Source organism: Sorex araneus, chromosome 4 (genome assembly GCF_027595985.1).
Source record: "Sorex araneus isolate mSorAra2 chromosome 4, mSorAra2.pri, whole genome shotgun sequence".
NCBI lineage: Eukaryota > Metazoa > Chordata > Mammalia > Eulipotyphla > Soricidae > Sorex > Sorex araneus.
This window is the reverse complement of record NC_073305.1, coordinates 167,549,560-167,567,693: the sequence shown is the minus strand read 5'-3', so window position 1 is coordinate 167,567,693 and position 18,134 is coordinate 167,549,560.

Sequence of the window (18,134 nt, the reverse complement as noted above, 5' to 3'; positions counted from 1 at the left end):
TTTCATATTTTCGAGGATCTGCTGAGGGACTAACACATGCTATATGCATACATATGGTTTTGAATTTCATCCAGTTTCTGTCTTTTAATGAGACATTTTTGGCTGCTTACACTTAAGATTATTATTGTATCTAAGACTGCCTTTCTACTTTTTTTAGATATTTTTTTCTTTAATCCTTTTTTTAAAATTTAGATACCGTGATTTTAAAAGCTGTTCATAATAGAATTGTTTCAGGAATACATTGTTGCAACATGAATCCCAATACCAGTGTCCCCAAGGTCCCAGCCTTTCCCTTGCTTGTCCCATTGGCAGGAATATAACAAATTTATACTTCTTTGATTTTTAACTATCCAGATATCTTTTGCTTTCACATTATTTTGTATTTATGGGGATCTGTTTCCATTGTTGCTATCTTACTTTTATTTGGGCAGATTTCCTTAGTAGTTCTCTCATATTTGTCCTTTATTTACTTATTTTTTCTTGTGAAGGGTTTATTCCAGATTTCTGTAATATATACTGCCTTTCTTTGTGCTTGTATTGAATCATCATGTGATGGGATAATCTCTTCTTTCCTAGTTTTCTTTAAATATTTTATTGGTGCTTTATATTACCCTATTTATGTTTGTGTAAAATAATCGTAGATTTCTGGCTGTGTATAACCATGCCTTCATTAATGATTTGTATTCTTTTATTTCTTCTTTTCATATGAAAGATTCCTTTTAGAGTTCAAGTCAGGTTTTCAGGCATATTATTAGCTTTGGTTTGAGGAGGTATTTGTTTCACTATCATGTTACTGCTATAATTTTGCAAGAGGATTCAGTATTTCCACGTGGTAGCTTTTTTCTTTTTCAGTTTTAAATATGTCATTCCTCACTCTACTGGGTGATAGAATGATTTATTCTAAGAATCTGATGATAACCTCTTTAGGCAATCTTTGTATGTTACCTATCCTCCCCACTTGCCCCATTCCAAGCAGCAGAGGAGGCAGGAATCCAAATATCAGATTTATTATATCTGAACAGGGAAATTCAGGATAAGAAAACTATGTTTCCACTGGTCTTTACACCATCCAGTCATGACAGGGACCTGATTTCCAGATCCCTAGATCTCCACATTTAGTTGCTATTTCTTTTTCTTCAGTCTCATACAGTTCAGGATCTGGTGATGTGATTCTCCACCACCCACTCATCATCAATAACACTCTCTAAACCTGAACAACTGGTCCCAAAGTTCAGTCAACATGAAACATTACAATTCACTCAACTTAAGGATATTATGGTTTTCTTGTTTCACCAAAATACATGCTCTCCACCAGATTGTTCTCTCATCACAAGTAATCCACTGTCAATCCCACAGTTTTCTTATTTCCTACTTCTATCACCTGAATCAATGACCAACTAGCCACTAAATGAAACAAATGTGTGCATCAGGGCTTGAGAGAATCTTTAGAGCTTAGAGAATGTGGGCAATCCCAGTTTGATTACCAAAACCACATGTTCCCCTGAACACTACTGGAAATGATCCCCTAAGCCCAGAACTGTGAGGAGTCCCCAAAACATCTTACCAAATTGCTTGAATTAATCAAGGTCTTCAATGAACTAATGGGATTTAATTGTCAGTATTAATTGATTTGTGGTTATCTGTAGGGGATTGTATGTATCCAAATGTAGGCAGTATTATCATGAAATATAAAGCAGGATTTAAGGTCTTTGAAGATGATATGGAGAACTGAAACCAGTACTTCACTTTGCCATTACAAATATGTCAAGATGACTGTTTCTGGATGTTATAAAGATATAATATCATTATTAACTTACTTAATTTTAAGGAAGAGTAGTGGTATTGTGAGAGATTTTCCACATCCTACATTTTAATAGAATTTCATCTCACAGAGACATAGTGAGACTCTTCCGACTACCAAGTATGTGTGTTTTGATTACACAGTTTAGGGCAGAAGTATCTACTGATTGACACTTTAGAAATAGCAAAATAGTTATGTTGCAGACTTTATTCAGTTCATTATTTTTGTATGACATTAAATAATAAAAAATCATGTCCCAAGTTTCTGAGTAACAAATATTAATTTGCACACTTGGTCTAAAATTCATTAAAGTTTTAGCTACTTTCTCCTATGCATAGTTTTTTAAAAATAGGTTATAGATATTTTTAGGGAAGGAACTTGAATGATTATTGTGTACATGTGACAGATTATTATAACGTCTTACCTTTTTGTCATGTGGTCTTTTATACAATTGATCACTTGCAAATGAAAAAAAAATGGCTAAGACCTAGCCACAGATTAAGGACAGTGATTTTTTAAACTATTGAGTAAACTGGTCTTTATCTTCTAATTTTTAAACCATTTGTCCCACTTGAATATTTTGAGTTTGTTGGGTATTCACTTAATTTACTCATACGGGATTCTTTATTTTGCCAACTAGCTTCATAAGTATATGTATTTCAACCTCCTTTGGCGACACTTCAATTTTGCTTCCATGTAGCATCATTACAGATGACTGCTACTACCTTAATTTTCTTATTTTATAAGCTTATAATGTTTATTGCAATAAATGAAGCTTATACTGGTTTCAGTGTTTCTTAACAGCAGGAAGTAAGAAAATAACCACTGAAATTCTAAGAGATGATGGAAACATTTACCAGTGAATGTGATATACCTTTAGGTCTTACATGAAACATCTGTTTGATTTTTCTGTCCTAAGTAGAATACTATTCTTGAAATTCAACATTTTTAGTCTTTCAATTCCTATTTCAATAATATAAAATGAGAATTGCCACATTATGGTGCTTTTGAGTATGAGTTATCATTTAGATTATCTTTAACTTCATGCTAACACAGTTCACAGAATTCATGGGCTTTTTTCCCAGATACTGAAGGCTCAATCTCAGAAACCATGTCTAAATTAGTGTCATCATCTTATTCAGATTTATTTAGTGGCATCTTTTATTAAGACCTTTTAAAAGTCTCACATATTCTTCCTCACTATGTCTCATAGGAGATTTAGTTTGGCAAGTTATAAATATATTTTAAGTATGTTTTTCATCAATCCAATACATATTTGTATGGGTTTTGTTAGTGTGTTTTTTCTACAATGAGTCCTAGTTAAAAATATAATGATCAAGAGAGGATATAAAGAAAACCCTATGATATTAATATATAAAGAGAATGAAAGGCTTACATAAGTAATAAGTAAAACATACTAACTCTGATTAAGTAGCAGTGATTTTGCTTAGCACTTTATTATATTTTCTTTCTTCATGGGGTGCGGGTACACCTGACAGTGCTGAGACTTTGATATCTTCTGGCAAGGCTCAGGGGACCATATAGGGTGCTGGGGATTGAACCTAGTTCAGCCACATGCAAGTGATTTTCATGTTATTATATCCCTGTGGTTTCTGATATTTTCTACATATTTACCATAATTTACAAATGATTACGTCATTCTTTTTATTTTTCTTAAGAGTAGAATATAGATCTCAAATATAATATATAAAATTATGATTCTTCTAAATGTAATTGAAAAATAGCTACTCTTAGAAATTTCATTAGCAATACTTGCATCTAAAATGCAAATATTGGAAACAGTCTAAAATACATTTGCAACCATCAGGCAACTAGTTAATTAAAATATGAAATTTTATTGCAATTCTAAAATTTCTTAATGATTGGAATAAAATCTATTAAGATATGCTTCAATGTAATAAATTGGAACAAATAATTTTCTAAAAGAAATTTGCTAATCAACATTCTATACTTTTTCTTGATTAACTTACACTAAATTTATGAGAAATCAGTGTGAACATAGAGAATATATGACACTCCTCAGAGAAAAATATCAAACAGTCAAATATCTTTGATATTCTAAATAAAGTAGACATTGAAATATGATATTTATATTAATTTACAATTATAATTATTAGAAAACAGAGCTGCTCTCCTTAACTGTTAAATAAATGCTTTTTTCAGTCTGAAAGTTGTTTGATTGTTTGCTTTAAAAACTAGCTTTGGCCAATATTTTGAAAAAGTTAATTGTTCTAACTCATATTAAATGTTAAATAAAATTATAGAAAATATTGTACAGAGAGTCTCTGTCCCGCATGCTTGGCTGTCTTCCCCGGGGCTCCACGGAGGGAATGGGTTCCAGCTTCCCTCCCCGCCCCGAGCAGAGCTCCCAGTGGCCAAAGACCACCGGAACCTAGCCAGAGCTATGCTCAAGGCTCCTCTCCACACCTTCGACAGGCCTCACACATGAAGGTACCAGCAGAGGAACCCAGGTGTGTGTAATCTCATCAACGGCCAACATCCAGAGACTTAAAAGCAAGCTCCCAGAAATAAGATATCCTACAAGATATCTTGTAGCCTACTTCTCCCTTTGGGAGAAACTGGCAAGCTTCTGAGAGTTTCCTGCCCACATGGGACAGCCTTGCAGGCTTCCCATGGTGTATCCATATGCTAAACCCAGTAACAAGCTGGATCTCATTCCCTGTTGGAGTGTAGCTCTAAATACTTTAGGACAACATTGATTATCCTTCCTCCCTTGCCACAAGGGGCTTAGGTTTAGACACTCTGAGATACTCCCATTCCTTTGTTTATCTGTAAACTCTTCTCTGCACCCTCCTTTCCAACCAGTTAATCACCTTTTCTCTAATCAGATTCTGATCTTGTAAGATCAGATCCTTCTAAGGGCTCTGAACTTGTATTATAAGTTCCGTCTTTTGCATAGTTTACCTTAAAGCAATGTCCTTTCTCTATGGACACAGGAAGAGAGTTAATATTGTGCTTATAACTTGGGAGTTGATTGACTCCAATAATATTTACTCCTGAGCATGTGCTTTCTCAACTCAGTTGCCCTCAGTTCCTAGCACCCCAAAAGCAGTATCCCGAGGAGGGACAGGATGGCTCACCTGGGCAATTGGTGAGTTATGTGCTACCCTGGCATGGAGATAGCCAGGCCAAAGTGCCACAATACTCAACTATAAGTTGAGGGCATGATCATGGACAATGCTGTCATGATTCAAAAGTAACGATGAGATTAGGATCCTGCTGGGGTTAGGAAGATTAACCCGGCCTGAGGACTGTGGTCTGGAGATGTCCTCAGGAAAAAACAAACTTTATATGTCTTACTGTACTCATACAGAATAACATTGTTAGAAATATTAGAAGTAGATATACTATAACTATTTAAGTAAATTACTAGCTCACACCCTGATACACCCTTGTTTGGACCCCCACCCTTCAATGGATCTTCTTAGATGAGATTTCCTTAGATGAGATTTTGTTAATCTCCTCAAGAAATGGTCTCACCCTTCTTTGTTGATTTGTTGATATTAAAACCCACCTTTGTGCCACTGCCCTATGTAATTTGCTATATAAACTAAGACTGTGGGACAGAGGGGGAGACTCAGAAGAAGCAGAGAGAGAGAGAGAGAGAGAGAGACGGGAGTGTATAGAGGAGAGATTGGAATAAACTGTGATTGAGACCAACCAGGTTGCCTCCATTCCTTCCTTCGCCTGCCTCATCGTCGCCATCAACCTCCCCGGTGTGGGGAAGCGGCATGGCGTGAGACTACCAAACTCGGGCAGTGGGAGAGATAGAACCCCGTGAGCCCTCTCTTTTCCTTTTTGTGTTTTTACACAATTCCCCCTACCCTGACAGGGCCTCCAGTGCAACATCAACATTGTTGGAAGGGCTGAGTTGAGAGAGACTTCTAAGATCTCAGAGAAAGGATGAATGGAGAGTTTACTGAGCCCGCACAAGAAATTGACGATTAAGGGATTTCATGATAGTGATTGTACAGTATACAGTAGGGAGGGACCAGCTACAGTAGATAAGTGAGGATAAATAATAAATAAATATTTGAATAAATAAAGGAGAGGCTACATTATCTCCAAGGAAGGAAGAAATAGTGATCTTTCTTATAAGGCAATTGAGTTATATTTTTTCTTGAAGTCTTTTTAAAGGAATTGAGTACTTCCCTATCTACATTGTTTTATCATAAATAAGAAGTCGGCTCTGTGTAATAAAATTTTGAACAATTTTTGTTTATTCATTCTTTTCTATATTGCACATATAAGTTATGTGGATGTGAAAAGGAGTCAATTGACTGAACATGTAAATATAAATGATTTCTATGGGAAAAGTTAATGCTGAAGAATGAGTTATATTAAAACCATAAAAACAAAATTATAGTAGAAAAACTAGTTCCTTAATGAGTGAGTCTTAAGTAGCTGTATAGAACAAAGGAATGTCAGAAGAAAAATTCTTTTTTTAACTTCTAGGAAATTTTTTTCTTATAAAAACCTTTTACATCATCACATAATGTAAGAATTAGAAATACTACTTTAGTTTCAAACTATTGGAAATGGATATGAGAAAAGAAAATTTTGAAGAAATCTGGCAACTTACTTCAGAGCCTTTAAGTAATACTAAATTGAGAATTAAAGTGTTTTAGTTCAGTGCTATTGAACTCAACACCAAAAATCTTAGTATCCCAGCATAATTTGGGAGAAGTGATAAACAGATATTTTTTATAAAGAGGATAAATGGATATCTTTAGGTGCATGAAATGTGTTCATTGTTGCATATTTTCAGGGAAATAAAAATAAAAACAAGGCCTTATCTCATGCCAGTGAGAATGGTAAATATAAAAAAAGACCGGAAACATTTGTCAGGAACATAAACTAAACAAAGAAAAAAAACCCATTTGATGTTGGAAAAAATGTTTTCTGATTTGGCTTTTATGTAAAACAGTATGGAGATTTCTCAGAAAAGCAAGAATAAATCTTCCATATAGAGAAGTAACTATACTCTTTTGGTACATATTCCCTCAAAAGAGAAGAATTGATTAAAAAAGATGAATACATAATATTCAGATAAAGAAGCAATCAAAATACCCAATGGTAGATAAATGCATAAAGAAATTTGGCATAAATTCACCATGGAATAACGTGCAGTAGTAAGAAAAAGTGCTGTGGTTGTAGTTTATTATAATTTGCATGGGAATGTGGGCCATCGTGGTAAGCAAATAACTTCAGAGGGAGAAGGAGAAATGCTAGATGATCTCATTCCTCTGTGTTACATATAAAAGTGTAATATGGGAATGGAAGGTATAATTTGATGACAAACTTTTTGTCCTAGACAACATAACTAAGAAATTGGGAATAATGAGTTGGACTGAACATAACATAAGGACAACGCCAAAGGTTCTTGGACATTTTATTGGGAGCGATAAGAGGTAACTACAAACCCAAATCACAAGGGTTAGTGTTGGATATTAGCCCAAAGTATTTTTTTAAATTTTTTATTAGGGAATCACTGTGATGTACAGTTACAAACTTATGAACTTTTGTGATTGCATTTTACTCATACAGTGATCATTTACCCATCCCTCCATCAGTGCCCATTCACCCCCGCCAATGATCCCAGTATCCCTCTCACCACCCCCACCCCATCCCCCACCACCCCACCCTGCCTCTGTGGCAGTGCATTTCCCTTTGTTCTCTCTCCTTTTGGGTGTTGTAGTTTGCAATAGAGGTATTGAGTGGCCATCATGTTCGGTCTATAGTCTACTTTCAGCTCGTATCTTCCGACCCGTCTGGGTCCTCCCGACATCCTCTATTTGGTGTTCCCAGAATTCTCTATTTGAGCTGCCTTGTCCCCTAGCATGTGAGGTCAGTTTCTAAGCTTCATCATTAAATTGCCCTTCTTGCCTCGACCCACCCTCGGCGCCATCTTGCCACAGTCAACAGAGAAGCGGCAGGCATTCTGGTGAGCAACGCGGCCCGGAAAATGCTCCGGACCCGAATTGGGGCCAGCAACACCGGGGAGCCGGAAGGAGGAGGTGCCTCCAGCACACCTTCTCCAGATGGAGCCCTGGCGAAACTGAGCAGTAACTAACACAGCTCCAGGATTTGGGACTGGGACACATCCGAGCTAACGCGGCCGCGCTACCTTTTCTAAAACCTGAAAACATACAATCTTTTAATGGAAAACTAATTATCAAATGCTTCCTTATTAGGGTTATCTTATTTGGGGGTGTAACTCCCACAGCAATAGTGAGTTTTGTGTTGAAATATGGAACGTAATCAAGGTGAAGAGAAAATGAAGTGAAATTCATCAATTATACAGTTGGGGTGGGGGGCTGGGGGTATACCTGGGATTTTGGTGGTGGAATATGGGCACTGGTGAAGGGATGGGTGTTTGAATACGGTATAACTGAGACATAAACCTGAGAACTCTGTAACTTTCCACATGGTGATAAAATTTAAAAAAATATAAATAAATAAGTAAATAAAAGGTAAAAAAAATAAATAAATTGCCCTTCTTCCTCACTGAAGAGAAGATTACAGAGCTACTATGAGCATCCCTAATTGCCTGAGATTACCTTTAACCTTTCCTTTGTGCTTGACCTCATCTGTTAGCTACCAAATTCTATAAGTCTTGTCTTGTGGCTGTTGTGATAGCACAGCAGACTGGGGCATTTGCCTTGAGTTCATCCGACCTGGGTTTGATTCCCAGCATCCCATATGGTCCCCCAAGCACTGCCAGGAGTAATTCCTGAGTACATGAGCCAGGAGTAACCCCTGTGTATCCCCAAGTGTGACCCAAAAAGAAAAAAAAATCCCCAAGTCAGGTTTGGTTACTTATGAAGTCAAACCTTTTGGTGACTCTGGACTTTGCATCCGTAGTGAATGACTTATTTTTATTTTTCCCCTATAACCTTTTCATATTTTACTGTAGAAAAATGGTCTTTGCTTAAAACCAGAATATTTGGGAGTAATTAAGTCTGAAATAAATCTACTTCTGGGCATCCATCATAATTAATTTACTTAGGCTTTAGTTGCCGTAGTTCCTAAACACTTGGTCCTACTAAGGGATCTCTGGATGAACCTGGGGCAAGAAACAAAGCTACCCCAGATTTGATTTAGGACAGTCTAGAAATCATAAGGCATGATCTTCATATAACCCTTAATAACCTAAAAGAGAGGACCCCCAAAGAGTAGAAAAAGGTAAAATGGACTTAGTCTGGGATTTACAGTAAAAGCCCAGCTGATCTATAACTTTATCCTCTGGAGTCCAGAGAATTAAGTTTTGGAATCTATACTTCTTACTGTGTTTATCCAAACAAATGAAAATATTAATAAGAAGTATACTTAATAGCTTAATATGTACAGCAGCAAGGGAAAGAGAAAAACAGTAGAGATTCTTATATCCCCTGAGTGAATTTCTCAGTATAGTTTCAGACAGAACATCTCCTTGAGTTAATCCCCCGTGAAAGAATTAGCTCTGTTGAAACACGTTACTTCTGTAAACAATCAATCACACCTTCGAGCAGTCCTGTACCTCGAACCCCCTCATGTTCTCTAACTATGCTATTGGGTTCTGAATTAAATGTCCACTGTTCAGTTGACCTGGGGAAATCTGCAGTCCTGTTTCTTTGTTTCTCTGCCGGGGAGGCAGTTCTAGGTCACTGAACACGTTGTACCAAGAAACCCTCCAACTCACACTTTTCCTCACATAGATTAGCACTATTGTAAACATGTCACCCAAAGTAAAAAAAAAAAAAACCCTAAATTTAAAAGAAAGGTATTTGCCAGAGGGGTAGGGGTAGGTGTAGAAAGTTTAGTAAAGGAATACTAACACTAGTAGTACACGTGAAGTTGGAACACTATACCTGAAGCCCTTAAATTTTTGTTTGGGCATTATTGACAGCATTCTATATCACAGTGCCTAAAAAATGTAAAAACAAAATTTCACATAGTAATGAAATGGCAAAAAAGAAGACCTAAGTAAATAACTCTTCCTTCGGAACAGTTGATGCATGACAATTACGACTTAAAAATACAGATACAAATTTGAAAATAAAACCCTTCAAATTTCTGACAATTTCTTAATGAAGACTGAGGATGAAGTAAAACATTATCTAAAATAAGCTATTAGACCAGTAAGATAATGATGACTATGAAAGTTTGACCTGAGTTTTTTCTACTGATTCTTTCTTCCCAGTTCAGTAGCGTAACAGTTAAAATAAGCAGATTGTACACACACACAAGAAAACTATTTTCAGAACTCTGGTAAAAGAATCATTGCCATAGCACAGTAAATACTTTGTCTGTGATTTTAGATCTCTGGGAAATCTCTATTCTCAGTGTAGGGTGGTAATTTGATTTGATTCAGAGCTCAGTTGGTGTGGGAGAATTTCCAACAATGTGTTACCAAAATAATAGCAAACTTTGGCAACCTTTCAGCTGCTTAAAGTTAGGATTTCAGGTTTTAACATACACTTTGTATCCCCACAAATTGCACTACCCAGTATAATTGTTGGTTTTTTTCCCCCAAAATTAGGCTTTTGTTTCGTGTTTTTGCCATATCACTACACATCAAGCTACCTTATTTTCCCATTTTGGTTCTTGCACATCAAAAGACAACCCTTATTTAATAAGATTTTCCAAATTCTCCATGAATTTAGATAATGTGACTGGAAACAAACACTCATATACACACAGAACATCATGTGTGAAGACAACTTACACAGCCATACTGTGAGTAGTTTCACATGAAATTAATGACTATGAATCCAAGTGTGCTGGGAAAGATTGTGGACTATCAAGTCAAATCTTCCAGGTACATTCTAGTCAAGATGGTTCTTTCACATTCTCTCTCCAGTTTCCCAATCTTTCATTCAGTGAGTGGTAAAGCTTCTAACTCTTGAAGATCTTAAAAAAGTAAGATTAGATTATAGGCAAACTCTATCTACAAGAATATCTGTTTCTCATAGATTTGCCATAAGTTATATTGTTTTAGACATGATATTGTTCTCCCATCTGGAGTAGCTTCACTACATATCTGCTTTCTTTATTCACCCAAGGACACAATTCCAACAGTTTCTCTTGATCTCTTTCATTATGTCATTTATAAGTATTATATTTTATATACTACTTTCATCAGTATTTAAGTGTGCTACATTTCTTACACATTTCCAGACAGTTCCCAGCATCCCATATGGTCCCTTGAACACCTCCAAGAGTAATTCCTGAGTGCATGAGCCAGGAGTAAAGCCTGTGAAATGCCGGTTTTACCCCAAAAAGTAAGAAATAAGACCTCAACATTTCAGCCATCTTGCAGTTATAGGAGCCTACATGTCTGAGCAAAATGGATTTGGAAAAAAATATGAAATACAAGAAAGAGATTGCTGTCAGCATCTACCCTGTTTTTAGTTTAGGAATGATATCTTTAGCTTGTGGACTTTGAGAAGATGTCTAGTTAAAATTATTGTTTGTCCTCAATGTTGATACAAAAAAGAAAAAGAAAAAGATGGTCACTACTATCACAGCCATAAATAGAAAATGAATACCTAAAATACAAACTATAATTTTCCGTATTCAACTGGGATTCTTAGAGGCATATCAAATAATTTATCAATGAGTGTTACCATTCATTATGAGTAATAGCATTGCCTTATCTTCGCTGGGAACTTGAAACATCAGTTGACAGATGGAAATTAGAAATTTCAAGAACTGCTAACAAGACTGTGAAAACAATAATTTTGAAAGAAATATTTTCTTTTTTCTTTTAAAATTTAAGGTAGGACATTCAAAGAAGGGCAGAAATAAGTGTTGTGGGAATGGTTAAACAAAAGCACTCTACGGCGAGGGAGCCATAGTACAGTGAGTAGGGTGCTTGACTTGCACCACTCCAGGTTTGATCCCTGGCAAGCCACATGGTCCTTCAATGCCTGCGTCAGTTGTCAGTCTTGAGTAAGACTAGGAGTAAGCCCTGATACTGCCTGGTATGGCCCCCAAACAAATAAATAATTAAATTAACGCTAAAAAAATATTTTGAATGTCTGTGTTCATTGGAACTAAGATATAGAAATAAAGCACTCACCAATTAAATAATGAGAGGGTTAAAAAATAAAAGATGAGCCGCATATGCTGCCCAAGTCCATGTGCTATTAGTGCTCATGTGGCCAAGCACATATGTTTCCTCTGCACATATGATCATCTGCATCTTCCCTCTTAAGAGCTATCTTATGCTGGTACATATGTAAGGACTCTCTTTCTGCTCTTGGAGAAACGTCCTTCTCTCTAGGTGTATTACTCTCACTTTCTCTTCCTACTTCCCCTTCCTAAAAAAAAAAAAACTCCAAAAAAAATCTGTTCTTGCTTAAAACAAAAAATAGGTGAGACATTTGCCTTGCAAGGAATCCAGTCACCCAAGCACTGCCAAGAGAGACCCCTGCTCACAGAACCAGCAGCACCTCAAGGCATGCCCTAAAATGCTCCATCTCTTTACCTCTCCTCCCATTAAAATGGAAGAAAACGTGTTGTAATTAAACAATGAATTGCTACTCAGCTACTTGAAAGCTAAACACTTGCACTTGCTCCTTGCAATACATGCATTGAACTGAAGGTGGGTATGTGGCATACAAAGCATATAAAGAAGCAAAGTCAGTGAGTAGACAAAGTCAAATGAAAACAAAGACTGATCACCTAGTGGAGTTACCAGAGGTTGGAAAAAAGGAGAACAAAGAAATATGGAGTGTTGTCATTTGGGGTCATGGTCTGCAGTGACCTGGAAGTTCCCAGGTGTGTTCAGGGCCAATCATCACCCTCCCAGGCAGATGAAGGATGAAGAAATGGGGGCCACTGGCTGGATGGTAATCAGTGGCCATTTATTCAAGTTTCACAATGTTAGTTATAGAGAAACCGTGAAGAGTTGGGGGTAACAATTGCACATAATTATGTTTGAACATTATCATAAACAATGAACATATGTAAAGCCCTTCTTTCAGGGGAAGTTCTTCTAGGAGATCCACCCAGGGACAGAATCTTATCTAGAGGATCCGGCACTCTAGATCCTGCTAGAAGATCTGCCCAAGACACAATTTCATCAAAGAATGTATTTTTTACTCTTTTGTTAGTAATCAACAAATAATCATATTGAATTTACTTTGTAATAATATTTATAGTAATTTTTTATGAACACAGTAAGAGATATATTAAGCTTAAAGGGTGGCTCTTCCTGGCGACATCTCGCTATATATCCCAGACTACAGTTCTCAGGCCAGGTTAGTCTTTCCCAAACCCACCAGGGTCCTTATTTAGTTACTTCTTTTTGGGTATGACAGAGTTTGTCTCTTGACCATGCTCTTAACTATCATATTTCTATGATGCTTAACCTGTCACTTCTCAATGCCAAAGTAGTCTCCCTGGTGCCATCCTTCTGTGGGGTGTTAGAAACTAATGGCAATGAAGGCTTTAGTGAAATAAATATAATGGGTTCCCAGTAGTAAATATTATTCAGAGTCAATTAATCCCCATGTTACAAAAACATAGCATTAACTATCTTCCTGTGTCTATACAAAATGGACATTGAAGATTTGACCTTACAATTTAAGTGACTGGTTTGTGGATAGTTTTGATTAACAGATAGGGAAAAAGGATCTCAAAGGAGAGGCTGAAGATAAACACAAAGGATTGGGAGTACCCTGCTGGGCTTGGGTATGCCGTGGGAGCACTGTAATGAGAATAACTCAATAAACTGCAGGGGGAGAAAGGACAAACCAATGCTACTTTTTAAATACTTAGAAGTATAATCCAACAATGGAGGAGGTTTAATGTGCTGCATTGGAAGAATATTATGGTGCATTGGAAGAATATTAGTATCGCAGTGCTAGTGTGGGGTGCTAAAATATATTTTAAGGAGGTGCAACGTTGTACCCTTAACATATACACAGTATTGTAAGCCAGTGTCATTTCAATTAAAACATTTGAAATGTTTGCCTTGCTATGTGATATGATGATTCTATTCTTAGTATATATTCTAGATAAATTAAAACATATGTTCACGGAAGGATGTACACAAATATATCTTGCTGCATTATGCACAATCCACTCTTTTCTAATGGAAAAAACCTTAAATTACTAAGTGCTCTTCTACAATAAATCTCTAATACAAAACATAAACATGTAAAAATAATCTACAAACATGTTAACTGCATGGTGTCAGTTACAAAAGGCATATTGTAAACATCCACTTCTATAGGACATTTAAAAAATAACTAATTTTTACAGACAAATAGATTAGTGGTTAATAGGACTGGAATTTAGGAGAAAAAGCAGCTTTCTAAAATAACCTAAAATAATTATTGGCCTATTAAATCCCATATATATGAAAGTACAATACATAATAACTTTGTGCGTTATAGGTTTATTTCAGGATAGCAGGTTACTTTAATATTTTGAACTGTATCATATAATTTATCAAATTAATACTAATTAAATGCACACTGAATCATGTGCACTGAATCATGCAATGCAGGGAATTAAATGCAGGGCCTCATACATCCAAGGCAAGTGTTCTACCTCTGGGTCATATCCACAGTCCCTATAATTATACATTGTGTTGTATAAATGAATTTAAATATGTATCACATCAGACTTTAAGGTCTCAACTATTTCCAATGATATCTATATCTAATGATATACTTCATAACACTATAATTCATTTCTCATTCCCTGGTCCCTGTGATGTGATTTTACATTTGACTTCTACTTACACAATAAACTCCATATAACATTATTTCTATATTTGTTCAAATGAAGAATTGCCTTTTAAAGATACTTGAAAAGTGGTGGGGGAGCTGACATAGTTAAGTAGATTATAAGGATAAAAGGTTATCCTTATTTTTGATCTTAGAGACATATTTATTTGGATATTATTTTCTAATTCTGAAAGGTCCTTAAGATTTCTGTTAGTAGAAGGTGTGATTATCCAAACTTCCTTCATATTTTGCTTTGTTAAATTTTATTTTGCATTCATTCTGGAAAATAATATTGTGGAATAAAGACAGTGACAGTGACAGTGAAAAAAACATATATTTTTATCAAATAACTATATGTATAGACACATATGGTTTATTTTCTTTGTGTTCTTGTTCTTTCAAAAATAACTTAATTCTTTCCTTGCTCTTGCTTGTTGGTTGTTTGAAAAAGAAGAATAATTTCAATCTAATTATTTCTACATAATTAAAAACATAGCCACATATCTTCTATAATATTTATTATTTTAAATTGACTTTACAAACTTACTTAAATATCTGAGTTTTATATTACTATCCCTAAGAGAATTATCAGAGATGTCTTTCTGGTTTTTAGATGGCATTAAAATTTGTTAGGAGAGTTAAATTGTTGTCTGACGCTAACCATTAAAATTTGGTGATATATAAAACAACTGTAAGTACATCTTTTAAAAAGTAAAACGTTAGTTCTATCAAAATAAAAAGCAAAGAAGTTATCTAGAATCTAATTAAGTGATTGAAATTTTAAAAAATGTTATCTATTTCTCTAACACAATTATCTACCAGTGAAGTGACCACTGAACTTCTTTCAGAAAGAAGGCCAATAAAACAATTATATTCATGTTAATTCATACAAATGATCAACTTAAAAGGATAGGTAGGCCAGAAAAAAACATTAAATCTACTCTTTGTATATGATTTTTTTCTACAGGCATTTAATATTTTGCCAAAATTAGGACTAAAATTGAGAATTGAAAGACAGAATTTTCTGAACTCTGATGATGTCAAAACATCTATCCTAGTGTTCACTAAAATGATGAAAACTATGAAACAACACTTTAATAAGTAAAGAGAAAGTATAAAAAAACCCCAAATCATTGAACTATGTTACTTAGTCATTGGACTAGGAAACATAATAGAGGGACAGAACTGAAGAGCAGAAGTATCCAGAGATTTCATTAGTGCACTGAAAGATAAAATAAGCACAATATCTATATTAATGATAAGAACAAAGAGTCAAAAAAATGAAACATAAGAAACTTATTCAACAAGAATAACATTGACATCATAAATGTTCCAGAAGACGTGGGATGGGGAAGCATTATAGGTTGAAAAATAATAACTGAGAACTTATTTCACTCATTGAAGAAGTTCTTAGTCAGGCTCAGGAAAATTAGAGACAGATATACAATAAATCCAAATAGACAAATACAAAGACACTTAGCAATCATCGTGGTAAGAGCCAAACATAGAATCCTAAAAGCAGCAATAGAGAAGCAAAAATTCACATATCAGAGAATCTTCATAAAACTCAAAGCAAATCTAAGAACTTAGTCTACAACAGGCAAGAAGCAATTGGTATGATCAAGCCAAACTCGTGAATGAAAAAAAAAACCTCCAACAAAGAGTACACTATCCATCAAAGTTATCACTCAAGATCGAAGAAGTGATAAAAGACTCAGATAAAGAATAGTCAAAGAATATAACTAAGTAAAATAATCAAAGGCAATGATGGCTATGTAATTCTGAAACAAAATCTTTTGATACAATACTTTATTCTTGATAAAGCATTTAATTTCCAACTATATATAATCTTTCTTTACCTTGCTCTAACCATAACTATAACTTCACCTTAGTCCAGCAGAATAGTTTTACTAAAATATTAATATATATTGTGGTTGAGTATTTAAATATCGATTTTCTAATGATTATTGAGTTTAGTCAGACATGGAAAAAACCCTCAACGGATATATTTTCTTTTTTTTTTCTTCTATATCTTATAATGAGTATTTTTGGAATGTAATAATGAAGTCTGATTAAATTTTGCCCATTTTAGGAACTGAAGACTTTTACTAAATTCTCTTTATACACCTAATTCCTAGTACAAATGTAAAATTTGCTATTTATGTCTTAGAATTAAAATTAATATCAAATATTGTGAAAAATTTTAAAGTAAATGTGAGCAGTGGAAATAATTGCATATCAATATATTTTTGGCAAAGAATAAAGATTTTTATTACTGTAATTTTTATTAAAGTAAATTTCTTCAGTTTTGCACTATAGTTCAGGGAGAAATACATACTTTTAAAAAGAATGGATTACTAATAAATAGTAATTATACAAAATCATATTAGAAGATAGCAAATGATTGCAATTCTACCAGATATAGGTCAAATTACTGAAAAATATTTTAATCAACTGAAGTAGTGAGATGCCTACATTGATTGGGATTAGTGAAACATGCTGATTACCTTAGCAGGTAACAAAATGTTGAAGAAATTGTAAATTTGGAGGTAAAAAGATTTATGATAACATGTTTTCTTGAAATTAGAACTGTCTCTTCATGCACAAAATGAGATATTTTTTCCAAAGGAAAATGTAGTTGTGGAAGAAATTGCAAGCATTCTATAGCTTAGGAGACCTATTGTTTATTTTTTCATGTGCACAATTTGTACTCTATACACATCTCATATTTTTTTTTGTAAACAATATCCAGGAATAACTGTAAACTTGTCAAGCACTTAGAAATACATAGTAGATATAAAATTGATACACATTTTAAAATTACAGATATACTTGACATAATTTTTTAAACTTGATTATCCTTAAAAAATAAAAGTTCTAGATTTTCTTCTTCTTGCTATTAGGAAGACTTCTTGACAGACTTCTCAAGATTACACTGAAGATAAAAAAGGAATCAATGTTGTAACTAAATTCCTTGCATCAATATTTTATATAAGTCCGATGCATTCTTCCTCAAAATAAGAACTGAGGATCGTGAAGAATAATAGGATTTCCTTCTAAAAATATAAACCTTTGTCCTAAAGAAAGAAGAATATGGAATTCTATAAAATTGTTAATACTTTCTTTGGACCCGAAGGATCACTTGTTCAATTTGCTTTAGAAATGGAAAATAATTACACATACTGTTTGGTGAAAGAATTGAATTTTTGAAAACTTTTATTGCTTTTATTATTGTTTTGGAAACATGGTTATAATAGAATTTATGCACAAAGTTATTGTACCTCACCACCACCAGAGTTTCCATGAACCCACCACCAATGCATATAACCTCTAGTCTGATCATCATTTCCCACCAGACTGATTGGTAATCAGTTTTGTAACATCAGAGTAGAGACTTGCTGCTGTTTGACATTGTCTATTCCCATATTTTGACTCTGTTCTTTTGTCAAGTGAGATCATCTGGCATTTGTTCTTTCACCTCTGTCTTCTGTTACTTAATATGATACTCTCCTCGTGGACAGTTCCACAACGAAATTGACCACATCATATTCAATCGATGGTTTTTGTCT